The 17812-nt window shown below is 36.4% G+C and overlaps 1 long non-coding RNA gene across 1 annotated transcript; it reads left to right on the top strand.

The window, feature by feature from the left end:
* The first annotated feature begins 4690 nt into the window (after positions 1-4690).
* On the top strand, positions 4691-8490 carry LOC135768133 (uncharacterized). Its single transcript, XR_010542087.2, has 3 exons — positions 4691-6789; positions 6957-7063; positions 7334-8490. It is a non-coding gene; the product is annotated as an uncharacterized lncRNA (long non-coding RNA).
* Positions 8491-17812: the final 9322 nt, after the last annotated feature.

The following is a 17812-nucleotide window of genomic DNA, read 5'->3' as shown; positions in this document are numbered from 1 at the left end:
ATTAGTTTATTGCGAAATTGGGACAAATAAAGACAGTTTCGCTTTGTGACACGCAACATGAGAATTTTAAATTCATGTATTATTTAAATTTTAATAAAAACCAGGGGACCCCCCTAATTTATATTTTTGTGCTTTATGGGGGGTCCCTTAAGGCTTATAGGAGGTCCGGGACCCCCCCAGACCCCCTTCAATTCGAACACTGGTTGTATGATGCAAACGAGGAGGGGGAGATTGGAACAGGGAAGTCTGGTCGAACTTCATGGCCTTGACTGATCAGCCCAAGTCGAGCTTTTGTGCGTAGCTAAGGGAAATGTCATCACCACTCAATCTCAACTTAGTAAATACAAGACAAATGATATCATTGCTTCATTAATCATACGAGGGTAACAATAAAGAATATACAAGGTTCTATGGAAAGATATTAAAATAATAAATGTGGGGTGTGGGGGACCAACATTTAAATTCTACCAGATTCATGAAATGTTCGGCCTGCACTTTTTCCCCTCCTTCCCTCACTGCAGCCGCCTACTTTCGCATATTTGAGTCAAGGCAAGCTGCATCTCAAACAAGCCGCCTTCTGTTTCTCTATTGCTCTGGTTATCGTGGGGAGTCCGAAACATGACGCTAGATGAAACAAACTATGATTGGTTGTTTGACATGTCGGTCAAACAGCTCGTGGGTGGGCTTTGTCCAGAAAAAGTAGCAGTAAACACCAAACCTTTGCTACGCGAGTCTACACTAGACGCAGAAGGATGTTCAAGGTTTACATTGAAATTCGTTATGGACAAACAGTAACATTAGATGTGGCAACTTCAAGAGAAACATTTGAGAACACCACCATAAGAGAGTTAAAAGAAAGAATTAGCTCTTTATTTCCTGGAACAGACTATGATGGTAGGCAAAATGCGTATTCATTCACTCTTGAGAGTTAAACATGATGAAATTGTTTCTTATATGGTACACATTTTAATAGAAATGTTGTAAGATTTAAGTTATAGCAGAGATCAAATTTGACCTGTGATCATATTTGTGTGTTTTCTGTTGTCAGACCCGAGGGAGTTAATGATCTTTCGGAAGTCAGACCCACCCGGTACGTTTTCTGGAGACCTGCTGGATGAGGAGGACAAAACAGTTGGATTCTATAACGTTACAGATTTATCAACTCTTTTCATTTTACCAACAGGACCACATGGAGGTAGGATGTGTTTTGTTTTTTTCATTGTTTAGTTTGAGATGGATGTCATTTATGGCTAATCACTTATGTTACATGGACATAAATATGATGTTTGTGTCTGTTTCATTTAGTGCATTTTTTATTTTGATCTTGACAGGCCGTGCCCAACGTAAAAGTAAAGATGATATTGTGCCCAGGAGGAATTCTTTGGATAGACTTGAGATGAACATGTAAAGTTTGAAACAGCTTTACACAATTCAAACAAATCTGTCTCCTTACTAAAACAAGAGTGTTATTCTTGTCTTTTTGTTTCACAGAAATAAAGATATGTGTCATATAACAGAGAAAGAGAAACTGAGTTATATGCATGACAAACTTCTATCATATATCCACAAGTTATATATTGCATTTTTAAGAAAGAATTATATTAGTAGTTTATTATGATAGAGTGGAAATAAATAATATGAATTAGAAAGAATGATGGATTTATCCTGTAATAGATAGATAATAAGATCATCAAATGTCTTCCAGGCACACTGATGAGACTGCAGCGCAGGAGAGCCAGGAGGTGAAGAATGAAGACTTTAAAGTTTGATGAGTCTGACATATTATTGAAGATTACACCAGTTCTCTCTGATGCTTTATTCTCACATGTTAAAACAGGAGGAACACACTGCACCATAACAAGTTATTACTAATAATTGTATTTAACTTAGTGTCATATAAATCTCTCCCACATCCAGACAATATAGAACAATCATACAAAGACATGTGTCTGACAGTTGTAAAGGAGATCCAGATGTTTCTTTTTGTTTGTAATGTAGATCAGTGGTTCTCAAACTGGGGGCCGGGCCACAAATAGTGCCAGGGGGGCCCCAGTTACGACATTTTATAAAATACACTAATTTATCATGAATTTTGTGTAATTAAACCTTAAAAAAATAATGCTACCAACAGCACTACATTGTAGAATTTAATATGTTTTGTTTAATTAAAATGTTACGTTTTAGAACACATTTGTCATTAATTTGCTTTGGGGGGGGGGGGGGGCGCAAAGGAATGCACCGTATACAAACAGGAGACTGATCTGAGATCTGATTCTTGAGCTCTCATTTATTTTTTACACTTTATTTCTAAAGAGATTATTAATTCCCACTGGAAATGTTTTAACACATTTCAAATTTAGACATTTTAAAGGGATTTCAAAGTATCTTTGGGAAAACAATAATGTTAGAAAACTATTAACAAGACAAAGAGATTTCTGTTTTTGGAACTGCTCTGGATCATGGATGCTAAATATTGACATTAAAGGCACACAAGGCAATTATTTCTCTACTAGCTCCCCCTAGTGTCTGAGAGTAAATGCGTTCTATATCTAAGACCATGGGCGAGGCTAGCCCCTTTTTAGGGGTGCTTCAGCACCCCTAAAAAGGAGCTCAGCACCCCTAAAACTTGGGGCAAGAAATGTAATTATTCTAAAATGTTCGTTCGTCTTTGACAAGGTTAAATAATGTATAATTATTTATAATGTATAAGGTTTAAAATGTATAATAAGGTAGAAAATGAAAACCTCCCCCCTTAGCAAATGGTGTCATCCTCTTCTACTTCTCTGTACCTGCATCGCCCCGTCCGTCATTCAGCGCGAAACACACGCAGAGATAGAATCAGTTAGAAGTGTTGTGATGCAACTTTTTTGTTCAAATCTTACAAAATGTTTACGTTATGTTTATAATGAGCGAGTACATCACGAATCAATCTTTCAAGCCGTGTTTTTGTCTTATACTGAATCACCATGGTACACGTATAATAAGTATTTATTTTCGGATTATTTTAGTCCGGCGGGTACACTACCCGCGCGCTGCGGAGTAGTACAGTACCTGGGTGACTCGTCCATAGACTTAAACAGAGAGAAGTAGCGCCGGTTACAATGTTCTTCCGCAAGACGCATGCAGTTTTGTGCGCCTCAGTGGGAAAGTTGCATACGTGTGTCTCCGTTGTTAAAGTTTATTATATGATTTATCGTTAATTTGAGACTCATTTTAACAATCGGGAGTTATGTAAACATGACATCACTTGCGTCTTTTCTGGTCAGTCGTCATGAAAACATGGCGTTTGGAACAGAGTGAAAACAAACTACATATCACTGTATACCACCAGTACCGGTAAGTTATGTGTCAAATCACTAACTGTCTGACTATCAAACTAGACAATAAATAGTTTTTAGTTTGTCACATGTAGACTAATATGAAGGGGAAAATGTTTTTAACCCTTAGTGCAGGAGTCACAAGTGTTTTGTTTTAGACATATAATGGTTCAATTAAAGGACTGTTAAAGGAAAAGCTGCAAATTAACAAACTATTAATAAACCTACCATATGTTGTAGGCATAAAAGTTATAAATTAGGAGATTTGACATTTTGATAAAAGCTTTAAACGATACACTGTATATTCACATAAAACCATACCCACACTGCTGCTGTAGCCCACCTTTTGTCCTGAGACTTTAATATGGCATTAATGGCAAAAATGTGCTAGCTCACCATTAATTAGAAATAAAAAGGTTGGCAAAAAAATGCATCTGAAAACTCATCAGATTGATGCTTTAAAATATGTTATTTTAAAAAAAATTCTAAGGGGGAGCATGCTCCCGGACCCTAGAGGGGTAATATTCTTCTCATCTTTTTCACCCCTGACCCGTTTTCATGCCTGAAAGGTCTCCAAAAAATCTTTATTTTGGAGTTAGTAGAACCAATGTTAAAATGATAGCTATTTAACAATAGACATATTATTGGTTTCTGCAGGAAAAAAGAGAGGGTGGTGGCAGCGGAGCTCATTGGGTGCTCAGCACCCCTAAAGCTCTAACCCTAGAATCGCCTCTGTCTAAGACTATATGAGACTGAAGGACACCGAGTCGGATACAGCGAACTTGCAAGTGGGGTATTCTTCCTACAGCGAGAGAGTCTTCATTCGTCATGTAATGAGTCATTTAACCATATACCGACTTACGAAGATGATTTATTAACATAAAAATGCTGCCTTGTGTCCCTTTAACATTGTTAAAAGAAACTACATTAAGTTTTCATTTTTTTGTACAGACTTTTTGACAGTGCTTCAAAACAACTTTATGAAATTATAAGACCGACAATGTTTTTGAAGATAGTATAGAATTTTTTTTTCTAAAACGTCTAAACAGTGTAATATTTTTTCTTCGCATTTTCATTTTAAATTAAAATCCCTTAAATGTGTACTTAGCCTACATTAACCAACATTAACTATTAATTAAAGGTATTCATTTAAAATATAAAACGGCATTAATCAAGATTCAGAAAAACACCAATGTGAAAAGATGAAGCTAATCTGATCAAGTGTGTGTGGTTGCCATGTCAACATGACGCTTTGCGGTGGAAACTGTTAACGATTAAAGCGCGACTACTAACTACAACTTCAACATTTTCAGTCTTAGTTTATAATCCAAAAAGGAAATATAGTGATGTTATTGTATGATTAAATCTAGACAAAATTAAATAATATAGACAAAAAAGTAAATTTTTTTAAATAAATAAAAGGAGAGACAACATATGGCAGTTCAATTAACTTCAATTCTTTGGTGTATAAAAATTTATCTCTTAATTTTTGGTTATGAATAGCCTACATGAGAGACTCACTATATAAATGAAAATCAATTTTAAAAAACCTTCAAACAGGGTTTATAATGATTTATTTTACTTTTATGAATATGAAATTTTCCAAATAAAACCATAGGATTCATCATAAAATTGACAGATGGATTTTTTGATTCAAAATATGAAGGTACACATACTTATACTTGCCACTATCTGCAAAATAAACACAAATCAGCTGCTACTAAAAGTTTAACAGACTAAAAGCTAAGAAGACAGAATACATTCTTTGTTCAAAAGCAATATAGCCATAAATATACAAAACAATATTCATTATTTAAAACTGAAACAAAGTATGGACAAAATTAAAGCAGAAGTTAAAAGATACAGACAGTTCAGATACTTACCTTTAATGAAACACTTTTGATACAAATGATGTAAACTTTATAGCAGAAATCAATTTCACCTGCATGTTTATATTTGTGTGTGTTTTCTGTTGTCAAACCCGAACCTCCTCAGGATCATTTTTGCTGGAAAACAACTAAAAGATGTTATAAAAGCATCAATCCAACAATGATTTACCCAACGTAATCAATTTAAGTTTAAATTAAAGACATATCTCTTTAACAAAGTATTCACATAATTTATGCTTTTTTGTGCTTATATATTTATGCTGCAATAGTTAGCCTGTCCAGAACCAAGCAGATTTTTAACCACTATACAGTATGAAACACACATTACATGCGAATGACACGTATACGTTAATAGGATTATGTTTCTCTTTCCCTGTCCCATAAAATGTTATAATATAATATCTAATATATATTATATCCTCTATTGGCTATGTCTGGCTCTCTCTCAAGGGTTTCTTTTCCACCTAGGACTTTTTCCACAGGGTTTTTTTCCTAGGTTTTTTTCAACCCCGGGGGAATCCGCTGACATTGGCTTAACTTAGAACTCTCTTCTATACGTTACATTAGTACTATGCTCACTAGTACGGTTTAATCTTAGCCGCTTTACTAAGTTATCCACCAATTGTGTTTTCTCCTGCATTTATTAATGTAAAGCGGCTTAGAAACAATTAAACAATTGCGAAAAGCGCTATATATAAAAAAAAAAAACTCTTTATCTTTGGTTAAAGACTGCTTGGTGGAGGTATGATGTGTTTTATGTTTTTCATTGTTTAGCTAGAAGTGTAATGGTCGAAAATGTCACTTTTACAACAATTATTCTGCATGGACACACTTTTGCATGATTTTTTTTCATTAGTGCACTTGTTCTTATCTTGACAGGCCTACCTAAAGCTAAAGATGATGTTTTTCACAGGAGTGAATCTATGGAACGATTATTCTTGAGACCATGCTTAATTAATGGATTTTAAAACTATCCTTACAATTTTCCCGGATCCTTGTTTTGTGTTTAATAAGTTGGTGATTGTAAATTTTATTTAAATCCTATTTCAGGTAGCTCTCTTATTAACTCATTACTTTTCTGTTCATATCCAAGACAAAATAACAACACATGTTCAACTGTTTCCTTCACTTGGCATATTCGCAAATTCACATAATCAAATTTTCCAATAATATGAACTGTTTCTATGCTGTCTGGATGTGGGAAAGAAAGGTTTGTTTGAATTGTGTAAAGTTGTTTCAAACTTCATATGTTACAAAATAGAATAGAATAGACATATTTTAACAGACGCCTATAATGAAGTCACTTCACACTCCAGCACAGATGTTGGCTGTATGCACTAAAAAGTTGGTATGCAACCCGACAATGAATCCATAGAAGAAAAAGAAAACGATGGCTGAAACAATCCTTTCATTTTTGTTAAGTTGCACCAGACTCAGAAGGATGTTCAAGGTTTACATTAAAACTGAAGATGGACAAACAGTAACATTAGATGTGGCAACTTCAAGAGCAAGATTTGAGAACACCACCGTAAGAGAGTTAAAAGAAAGAATTAGCTCTTTATTTCCTGGAACACCCTATGATGGTAGGGAAAATGTATTTATTCACTCTTGAGAGTTAAAAATGAAGAAATTGTTTCTTATACTGTACCCCTTTTTAATAGAAATGTTGTAAGATTTAAGTTATAGCAAAAATTTGACTGTGATCCTATTTTGTGTGTTTTTTTTTACTGTCTATGGTTTTCTGTTTCAGACCCGAGGTTTATAATTATATATCGGAAGTCAGACCAGAAGCACCCATGTATGGGCGTATGATATTGTGCCCAGGAGGAATTCTGTGGGAGAACCACGGATAAACATGTAAAGTTTGAAACAGCTTTACACAATTCAAACAAATCTGTCTGCTTACTAAAACAAGAGTGTTATTCTTGTCTTTTGTTATTATCAAAAATATATATCCAAGACAAACGTCTACCATAACATATATATACACAAGTTATATATTGCATGTTTAAGAAAGAATTATATTAGTAGTTTATTATGATAGAGTGGAAATAAATAATATGAATTGAAAGAATGATGGATTTAACCTGTAATAGATAGATAATAAGATCATCAAATGTCTTGCAGGGACGTCGATGAGACTGCAGCGCAGGAGAGCCAGGAGGTGAAGAACGAAGACATGGAGAATTTATAAAGAAATATTAAGAGTCAAGATTGTGATGTCAACAGAGATTTTGGATTTGGCAACTTTACAGATTGATGAGTTTGACATATTACTGAAGATTACCAGTTCTCTCTGATGCTTTATTCCCACATCATAAAACAGGAGGAACACAATGCACCTTAACAAGTTACTACAAATAATTGTATTTAACTTAGTGTCGTATAAATCTCTCCCACAGCCAGACAATATAGAACAATCATACAAATCCAACAGAGCCGGATCATCTACAGTACAAACAGGAGACTGATCTGAGATCTGATTTCTGAGTTGAGTGAGATCAGCAGGCTGTTCTTGAGCTCTCGTTCGATTTTTTACATTTTATTTCTAAAGAGATTATTAATTCCTACTGGAAACTTTTTAACACATTTTACATTTAGAAATTTCTAACTATCTTTGAGAAAGCAATAATGTCAGAAAACTATTAACAAGACAAAGAGATTTCTGTTTTAGGAACTGCTCTGGATCATAGATGCTGAATAGTGACACTAACATTGTTAAAGGAAACTACATTAAGTTTACATTTTTTACAGACCTTTTCACACAGTGTTTCAAAACAACCTTATGAAATGATACGAAGACAATGTTTTTGAAGATAGTAATGAAAAAATGTTTCTAAAACGTCTAGCACAGTGTTATATTTTTTCTTCAGATATTCATTTCAAATTATAATCCATGCACTTAGCCTATACATTAGACCAAATGTTTTCAACAAAGTATTGTTGATGTATTGTATTGTATTGTTGTACACATGTTTACTATCATATAAAATGCCAAGGACACATTTACTCCAAAAAGGAGATTTTTGCACAAAAAATATTGCACAAGAGATGCACCGACTGTACAGGTTTTTAAAACAAAATTGAAAACACATTTGTTTTCTTTAGCTTTTATACCAACTACTTTATATTTTTATTAGTTGCTATTTTTAGATAAGTATTTATACTGCATGTTCTTTTAGTATACGTTTTTAATGTGTTTTATATTTTAAGTATTATTGTGTATTTGTTCTTGTTCTTTGTGGAGCACATTGGTCAACTTGTGTTGTTTTAATAGTAATGAAATTGCCATATCATGTATTATTATTTGTTACAGTAAAGTTAGTTATAAATAAACAAAGTGATTAGCACAATGTAAATATGTACCTTTCTCTTTGATGTTCACTTGTGGGTGGGGAGTTTTTGTAAAAAAAAATGACTTGAACTTCATTTACTGCACTCTAAATACGCATTTAAAATGAGGGAATCTGTCATTTGCCGAACATCAGTCTTGAATGTTTTATTAGGAATTTCGCATCAATAAACGCAGTCTGAAATTAAAGGTATTACTTTAAAACATAAAATCTGCAAGCAATGGTAGGGCCCTCACACACATGGTTATCTTCACCCTATGGCCTTAGTAAAACAATGAACCAGGAGGATATGAATTTAAGTGGGTATTATAGGTGGATATTCAAAAGAACTTTGATGTGCCACACCTCCTGTGTGCAGCAGGTGGCGCCATGATTGTAACTCAAAAATATGAAGTCTGTGACAGGTCGGAAATTGTTTGCCTGAGTTACAACAGCTTTCTCATGGTGAAACATCAAACTTCGCCAGGCCGCCACGGACACTTTACTTTAAAGAGCACCTATTATGGTAATAATTAGCACGTTATTGTAATATACTGGTCTCCCATAGCAGATATATATTATTAAAACTTGAACTAATGCATTATGAGTCTTATAAATGGCTTACATACCTCACCAAACGCTCGGATTTAGTTCCTGTCTCTGCCTCCCAAAATGTCTAGTGTACTCGGATTGACCTATTGAACTGTTATTGGTCAACTGGGTTCAGCGTGTGTTTGAAAGGTTACGCCCCTGACTACGCGTGGGTTTTCCGGTCCTGAGAATCACAGGCATGAACGTAAACAAGCAGTTATATTTCTGTATAAACGATGGTGTCTGTACTGCCTTACCACTTCGAGCTGGATCCCCAGCGTTCAGACGGCCATTAGGATATAAACGATGTCCGTCAATAAACGCGACTGGATTTAACTTCTTTAGATGTCTGTAACTCTGCCAGAATGCTAAACGAAGACGAAAATGTGTTGCAAAGACATTCAAAAGGTTATTATAATGTACTACATTAATGTGCAATCATGGAAACACCAAATGTAGCGCATAGAAAATATTAATTGAAATAAAACTATTTCATTTGTTAGTTCTACATTATTTACTAAAGTAAACTTTATGATGAAAGACTGCTTACTTATAAGTGCTATGTTATTACTTATTAGGTTTTAAGGAGAATGCAACAGGTTCCAGGGCCTCTTACCTGCGTGATTCATTTAGACTATTTCTGTAGAAATGCTGTATGAATTGTTTTAATGATCTGGACAGGGACATTGTGTCCCTTTATAGAAATTTATGATGAAGATTATGAAGTAGATTCTGCATGTGTATGTATGTATTATTGCTTTTGTGCGATTCTTTGTCAAAAACTGTATTATGTTATTTTTTTCTTACGAGACGCATGACTCTAGAGGTTTAATGTCCTTGTCACTAAATAGTTTTTGTTTACCAGGTAAGGCAACAGTTGTCTCCCTCATATACATGAGGTGTGGATGTGCAGGTGTGTACTGTAATTAATGACAAACATGTGGACTTATTCCATATGCTCACTGAAGAGTTTGCAATATTTTTCTTGCCAATATGAATTTAAATATTTTTTGTTTGCAGTCTGTTCACAATGCATTATTTTGTAGTTGCAATATTATTATACATTCACAATAAAGATGCCAAAACACGGTCACTTAAAATGTATCTTGAATGTATTGACAGTGTTCAAATATTTTAACACTTGAGGGTGAAATAAGTTTACCGGTTTAAACCACAAGATAATGTTATCTAGACTGTAAGTTAAAACAATAAAGAGTTTACCAAGGTGATGGTCGCTTTCAAAACACTGCTTCATGAGGCTTCGAAACATTATGAATCTTTTGTTTCGAATCAGTGGTTCGGAGCGTGTTCAAACTGGCCAAGTCGTAACTGTTTCGAAACGAAAATATGATGCTTCTAAAAGATCTCTAAATTACTGCAAAATATATCTGAAACCTGTTATAATTCGCTTTTCATGTGTTTTTTTGTTATTATTATCTTGTTTACAATATGCTGCTTGGTCTTTTTGTTAATGTCTATTGATGCCCGTTTGTTATTTTAATTGATTTTATAATAAAAAGTCCAATGGTTCTCCACAAAGGGAGTTGATCACAAATGACCAGTGTCAAATATTGTAAGGTGAACTCGGGTCAGTTTTATTATGCAAGTTCATTAAATATTCATTCTTTTAACTAACGCTACAATTTTTGTCTACTTTTTGTTTATAGACAGATGCAATGACAAACATGTGCATAATTATAAGGGGAGTTTGTTTTTAATGATTTGTTTGCCCTAAGTAAAACTAAACACACAAAATACACTTTTAATTATGGCTTAAATAAATTAAATAATTTCTTTTTCTTACTTTTTTTTTAGAAAATCCTTGCTATTATTTTGTACAATTGTAAAATGTTTGGACAGATCTTGTTGCTTTTACACTTGTTTTGACCAGCAGGTGTCGCCAGCGTGTGGTGTTTCGAACGCTTCGAAAAACTGAATCAATTTACGAAGCAATTGGTTCAATTGATCCGAAGCTTCTCACATCAGGGGCATGTTCAATCTCACACCGGTGCGCAACGTTTTGCTACGGTTTCCGGGTTGAACGACATGTTTCCTGGAAACGGTGTGCAACGGAATGCAACAGGTTTTAGAAGCGTTTTCTCTTGTTTGGTGGGTGTGTCAGAAATGTCAGCCCAATCAGCGGCAAGATGTATAAAACCACGCGATAGTAAAGAGACAGCTCTCTCAATGGGTTCAAGTTGGAATGTTGTCTTTCATTTTGGACAGCAAGGTCAGTGATTGTAACATCGAGGGTATTTTACAGTATTAAACACACATTTATAACGATTTCATCAGGCTTTAAAAACATTTAAAAAAGAACACAAAGAATGGCCTCTCAGCTACCGTAGTTGCAACTCTTGCGTCATCACAACAGGGTGTTCAATGCATCACCGTTTCAGTTTAATAAACGTTGTGCAACGTTTTGTCGGGGCTGAACGCAGCCCAGGTGACGCGCTGTGTAATCGAGTGACACTTCTGCATTTTTCTGATATTCCTATTCCCGTGCGAATTGACCATCAATGTCGACGTCCTGTGGTAAAATTACATTAGGCCTACTCCATCATCTACCCCCGTAAAAGGAATCATGTCTGAATAAAATTGATGACACTTAACCCATTAGTGACCATAACGTTACATTTATAAAGCTCTAAAAATGTTACTGAATTTTGTTTTAGTCCATTTACTGCAAATTTTTCTTCCTGTTTGTACCATGCGAAGAAGATGGCTGCATTAAAGCCCCAAAACAAAAGATTTTTAAAGTATCCATAAAAATATTTTTTGTACACATATATGAATTCTAAATTATTTAATTTTGTTAAGTCTGGTCATGGATTAAGTAATCATAGTGACGTCAACAATAACACATGACATACAATTTACAGTACTTTACATTTGCAGTTATTAGTGGAGGTTGCATTAAAGTTTCACAATGACAAAGTTACAGTGAATATTGCATTAAATAAAAAGTTCACAATTGTATTGGCATTTACTAACATTGACAAACAAACATGCTGAAAAACAAGATTGTTCATGTTATCTAATGCATTTACTAATGTTAACATATGAAACCTTATTGTAAAGTATACTATTAATTCAGTATCACGTTATATCACCAATCACTTTTGTGACCGAACTTAAAACACGTTTTTTCACAGACTTTTACATTATTTTTAATGATTTCAACTGGAATTGATCTCGACACAGAGCACATTTTGTAGTTACCTACCCTTTGTTATTAATGTATTGACATCCATCCATTCAGGAATTACAAAACAAGAAGAAAAATGATCTTTATTTTATTGGACCCAAAATGGAGCCCAGAGGGACTCCACGATAGGACACACAATCTAAGGTGGCATCATAGATGCCAGTCTCAAAAAGTAATCTATAGCCTATTTAACAGAAATCATTGTGTCAAAGGCTGTGCTTAAATCCAAATGGTTTCATAACTCTCAGTTTAACTCAACAAATATCCGCATAGCTTTTAACATAACGGTCTGACGAGTTTTCAGGAATTTTTGCAAGCACAAATATGAAGATTCTATCTAGAACAAAAGTTAAGTTCAGTTTCAAGTAGGGAATTACCCAAGGAAATGTCTTGGCAAAATAAGCTGGCAGAACAAGTCCAACAATGAATGTAATACTTTGTTTCTCTTAAAAACAATTTCTCTCATGAATTAAATATCCGCATAGCTTTTAACATAACGGTCTGATGAGTTTTCAGGAATTTTCGGAAGCACAAATATGAAGATTCTCTCTACAACAAAAACTATATTTGGTTAGAAAAATAATCAAATTAAACATGTTAAACTAACATGTTAAAATATTTACTTTACGTTAACACTCCTGGGGCCAGTTGATCAAAATAATCCAGATTTGGAAATCCCATGTTTTGATTTCCAGGATCAGGTAAACCATCTCACTTTTGTCCTTGCTTTTTTAAAGCAATTTTGGATTGGATCACCCTGATCCATATAGACACTTTTTTAGATGAGGAAATCTGAATTACTATTGTAAATGGGATCACGTTGTAATGTAGACTACAGCAGGAAGTAAGCAAATACAAAAATTAAAAGACAGTCAATGCTAATGTAAACCCTGGTTGGATGAGGATTTAAAGTTGGATATGAAGATGAAAATTAATAAAATAAAACTGATGAAATAATTTCTGTCTGTGGTTCTATATGGGTTATAATAGCAATAATTTTAAAAAATAATATGGGAAAAATAACTATAAATTAGTTCATTTTTGGAACTGTGAACTAGTTCAAAATTTTTAAATATGAACTATGAACTGAACTAGTTCATTTAAAAATTTGTGAACTGTGAACTGAACTAGTTCATGTAGAAAGTGAACTTTCCCAACACGGGTGGAATCTTTGGGGAAAAATAAAACATAAAACATATGTTCATAAAAACACAATTTGGTGACACTCAGGAACTGTACCCTACTTTCTTCACCTCCTTCATGTGACTGAATGTTTGGCCATGTTAAAATACTATGAATTAAAATTCAGTTTTATTTCTATTGCATTTTAACAATTTTGCATTGCATCAAAGTAGCTTTACAGCAATTACAGATTATTATAAAAAGGAGATTAAGAGTATATGGTATTATTACAAAATACACATACAGTCCCTGACAAAAGTCTTGTCGCTTATCTATTTTGTAGAAACACCTGCTATTAACCTGACTTTTAATTAATCAATTGGTGTTAGACATAGCTCATATGTATAGCTATAAAAGCTAAAACCCTCCCAAATGATGTTTAATGCACTAAGATAAATTAATTCCACTAAAAAGATTTATTATTGCATGCGATGGAGCACCATCCTGCTGCAGAATTTGCATTCTTTTATGGTTGGGAATATAAGAGGTAGCTAAGATTTCTTGGTGTTTTAGACTATTGATGGTGCCTTCCACCCTAGGTTCGAGATGGACAGAACTTTAGGAACAGAACCCAGTCTTGAGTAAAGAATGGCTTAAATATTCCCCGGAGCAAACTCCAAACAAGATGGGGAGACAAAAAGCACCAGTAAATTACCAACCCTCCTCAGAGAGATAATGGCAAGAAAAACCCAAAAACTGCTTAAGGCGGTGGTTCTCAACTCCAGTCCTCGACCCCCCCCCCCCATAACATTTTAGATGTCTCTATATATATAAAATGAACTAATTCAGTTCATCAGCTTGTTAATTAAGGAAACATTTCAAACATTCTGGAATGAGCACCATGAAATCCGGTGTTTTATATAAGGAAAGTGTTATTTCCTTCAAGTGTCAAAAGTGTCAATTGAAAGTGTCAAAGTGTCATTTTTAGGACACTGTGTAGTTCCCCCAACAGGGAAGTAGGAAAGCATACCTTTACCCAAAGCTTGTAAGGTATTTCCAGATTACAGCTGTTTTTTCAAGCATGTCGTTGTGTTCAAGTAATCAAGATAACACATCTGCATTTGTACAACCAGAACCTGTAGTGATTCAGAAATGGTGCTGTACTGTAAGAAACATAAAAAATGATCTGAATTGTAAAGTCAATTAATGCAAAAATATGTTTGGCCAGTATGGCAGATAACTGGCTCCCAAAAATAATACATAAATTATATTTGTACTATGTTTAAAGGCTCCTGTCTTGCATTTTTGGGGTTTGATTTGTCCACACTACCTAAAAGTGTACTGAACAAAAAAGCTCACAAAAAATATTTTATTTAATACAATTAAATCATTTTATAGTATCTTATTACTCAAACCTGTTTTGTGTTCAATGCAAGATAAAAGAACATATTTAGCACAATGAATGCTCTTTTCCATATGAGTCTTTTGAAGCCATGTAGCAAATTATTAATGCAACAAAAAGACCAAATTAAGATAAGGAGTCGTTCTTTTGCTGTAAATCCCCTATCACATAAAGTTACTATTCTGTTCCTACTGTTAATATTTTTCAAATCCAAAACTGAAAACTAAATATTTAAATTTATTGTTTTCATGTTGGCCATGCTTTCACACCGTTCACAATACAGTTGATCGTCAACACTTAACATTGTTTCCTTGAAGTAATCATTAATACACGTTTGCTGAAACAAAAAGGTTTTGAGGACCAATTTTACACTACAGTTCAGTATATTACATATAAGACATTTATAGTATTTGCCATCATGTAAGTGTGTCCTTTATACTTACTACTTAGTCTATGCTAATACGTAACATAATTTTAAACACAGTGTGTCTGACACTGAATGTTTCTCCTCTTCCTGGAATATCTTAAAAATGTATGACTACCACAAGGTTAACTGCATAGCATAACAAAAAATTGGGTAACATTACAATAAGGCTCAAATTGTTAACAGTAGGTAATGTAAGACCAGATGTTAAACAAGCAACTTTGACTTTGTTTATGGAGAGACATTATAAAACAAAAAACCTCGGATTTTGGGGTGTTTTTGTATCACCCACTACCTCTACAATGGGTGCATAGGTGTGCACTGGAACAATCACCAGCCAGCAGTCAGCAGCCATATCACCCTGTAGCCCAAGACAGCTTGCCCACTGAAGCTAAGCAAGGCTGAGCCTGGTCAGTACTTGGATGGGAGACCACCTGGGAAACGTCTCGGTTACGGATGTAACCCTCGTTCCCTGAAGGAGGGAACGGAGACGTCACGTCGTGACCGACGAATTGGGAACTCGCTTAGAGAGACCAATCTGCTTCGAATACTACTAAAACGCCAATGAACTTGGCATTGAGATATTTGCATAATGCTGGCGCCGCCCCACCAGGTGCGTATATAAGCAGCAGGTGCAAATAAGGAAATTAGCTTCTTTTTCGCTGAGAAAGCCGGAAAGTGTGACCGGCCGTAACAGCAGGTGGCAGCATCTGTGGCGACGGGACGTGACGTCTCCGTTCCCTCCTTCAGGGAACGAGGGTTACATCCGTAACCGAGACGTTCCCTTTCAGTCGGTCACTACGACGTCACGTCGTGACCGACGAATTGGGAATCCCTATCAAAACGCCACTAGGGGCTGACCTCTTCCAGTGACTGCGTAAAAGCCCTCCGGTTCCATTTAAGGAGGAGGAGGTAGGTTTTAAGGCAGAAGGCCGGGCACTAGATGTTCCTTTAACCCCACAGAAGTGCCAGCGACTGGGAAGCGCCCTACCTGAGCGGGATAGGAACGCTGCGGAAGCCACCACCCGTCTTAAGGGCTAATGGTGGGCGAAAGTCAACCGTAGTTGAGGTAAAAATGACAGCCGTGGCTGTGTAAGCAAAGCAGTGCTCTGCTAAGGGAAACGTGGGCTGGTAGGATTAACCCCACGGAAAAATACTCACAAAGGAACCCGGTGGGACACAATGTGGAGCCCGAGCCAGACACGTAGGTTCGCGAGGATACAGCTAGTGAAAGGCTGACAGCCAATGCTCCGCAACAAAGGCTGCCAAGGCAGCGGAGGAAGAACAATTCAAACCATTACGCATTTTTGTTCTGAAGGCCTTCCATACTGACACAGTTATGAAGCATCAGTTGGAGGCTGCAAGCCGACCTGTGAGACTGTTCTCCGTGCTCCCCCTGGTGAGGAAAGAACACGAGAGGATACAGGCTCAATACGAACACTGTAAAATCTAATGAACGTATTAGGTGTCGCCCAACCAGCAGCTCTACAGATGTCTGTTAGCGAGGAACCACGAGCTAGAGCCCAAGATGAGGCAACGCTCCGTGTGGAGTGCGCTCTCAAATTAAAGGGGCAAGGAATACCCTGAAGATTATAAGCCAGGGCGATAGTATCAACTATCCAATGAGACATCCTCTGCTTAGTGACAGCTTTCCCTTTCTGCTGGCCACCATAACAAACAAAGAGCTGGTCTGAGGTCCTGAGGCTTTGCGTGCGATCCACGTAGAGTCGCAGTGCGCGTACGGGGCACAACAAAGCCATGGTTGGGTCTGCGTCCTCCGGAGGCAGCGCTTGCAAGCTCACCACTTGATCTCTGAAAGGAGTAGTGGGAACTTTGGGCACGTAGCCTGGTCTGGGCCTCAATGTTACGCTTGAGGCAGCAGGACCAAACTGAAGGCACGAGTCGTCAACAGAGAATGCATGTAAATCCCCTACTCTCTTCACTGAGGCCAATGCTAGCAGGGTCAGAGCTTTCATTGATAAAAGCTTCAGACTCACAGACTGCAAAGGCTCGAACGGGGGGGCCTGAAGGGCTTTCAGCACCATGGACAGGTCCCAGGGAGGAATAGAAGGAGGGCGCGAGGGGTTTAGCCTGCGAGCGCCTCTTAGAAATCTAACAACCAAATCATGCTGGCCAACTGTTCTGCCGTTAATAAGTGAGTGATGAGCAGAAATAGCAGCGATATCAACTTTAATGGTGGAGGGTGACAGCCTACCGTCTAACCTATGTTGAAGATATAAAAGCACGGTGTTAATAGGGCATTCTCTGGGGTCCTCGCGTTGCGAAGAGCACCAGGTGACGAAAAGGTTCCATTTATACGCGTAAGCCCGTCTCGTAGACGGAGCTCGTGCCGCGTTGATTGTGTTAGATACCGCTTGCGGTAAATCACCTAAACCTTGCGCGCGCTCAACGACCACACATGGAGATCCCACAGGTCGGGGCGCGGGTGCCATAATGTGCCCCCTCCTTGAGAAAGAAGGTCCTTCCTCAGGGGAATCCGCCAGGGAGGGGCTGTCGCGAGGAGCAT

The sequence above is a fragment of the Paramisgurnus dabryanus genome, chromosome 23 (assembly GCF_030506205.2).
Source record: "Paramisgurnus dabryanus chromosome 23, PD_genome_1.1, whole genome shotgun sequence".
In the NCBI taxonomy this organism is placed as follows: Eukaryota; Metazoa; Chordata; class Actinopteri; order Cypriniformes; family Cobitidae; genus Paramisgurnus; species Paramisgurnus dabryanus.
Note: the sequence above shows the minus strand (reverse complement) of the source record. Positions and strands in the feature narration are given on the sequence as shown.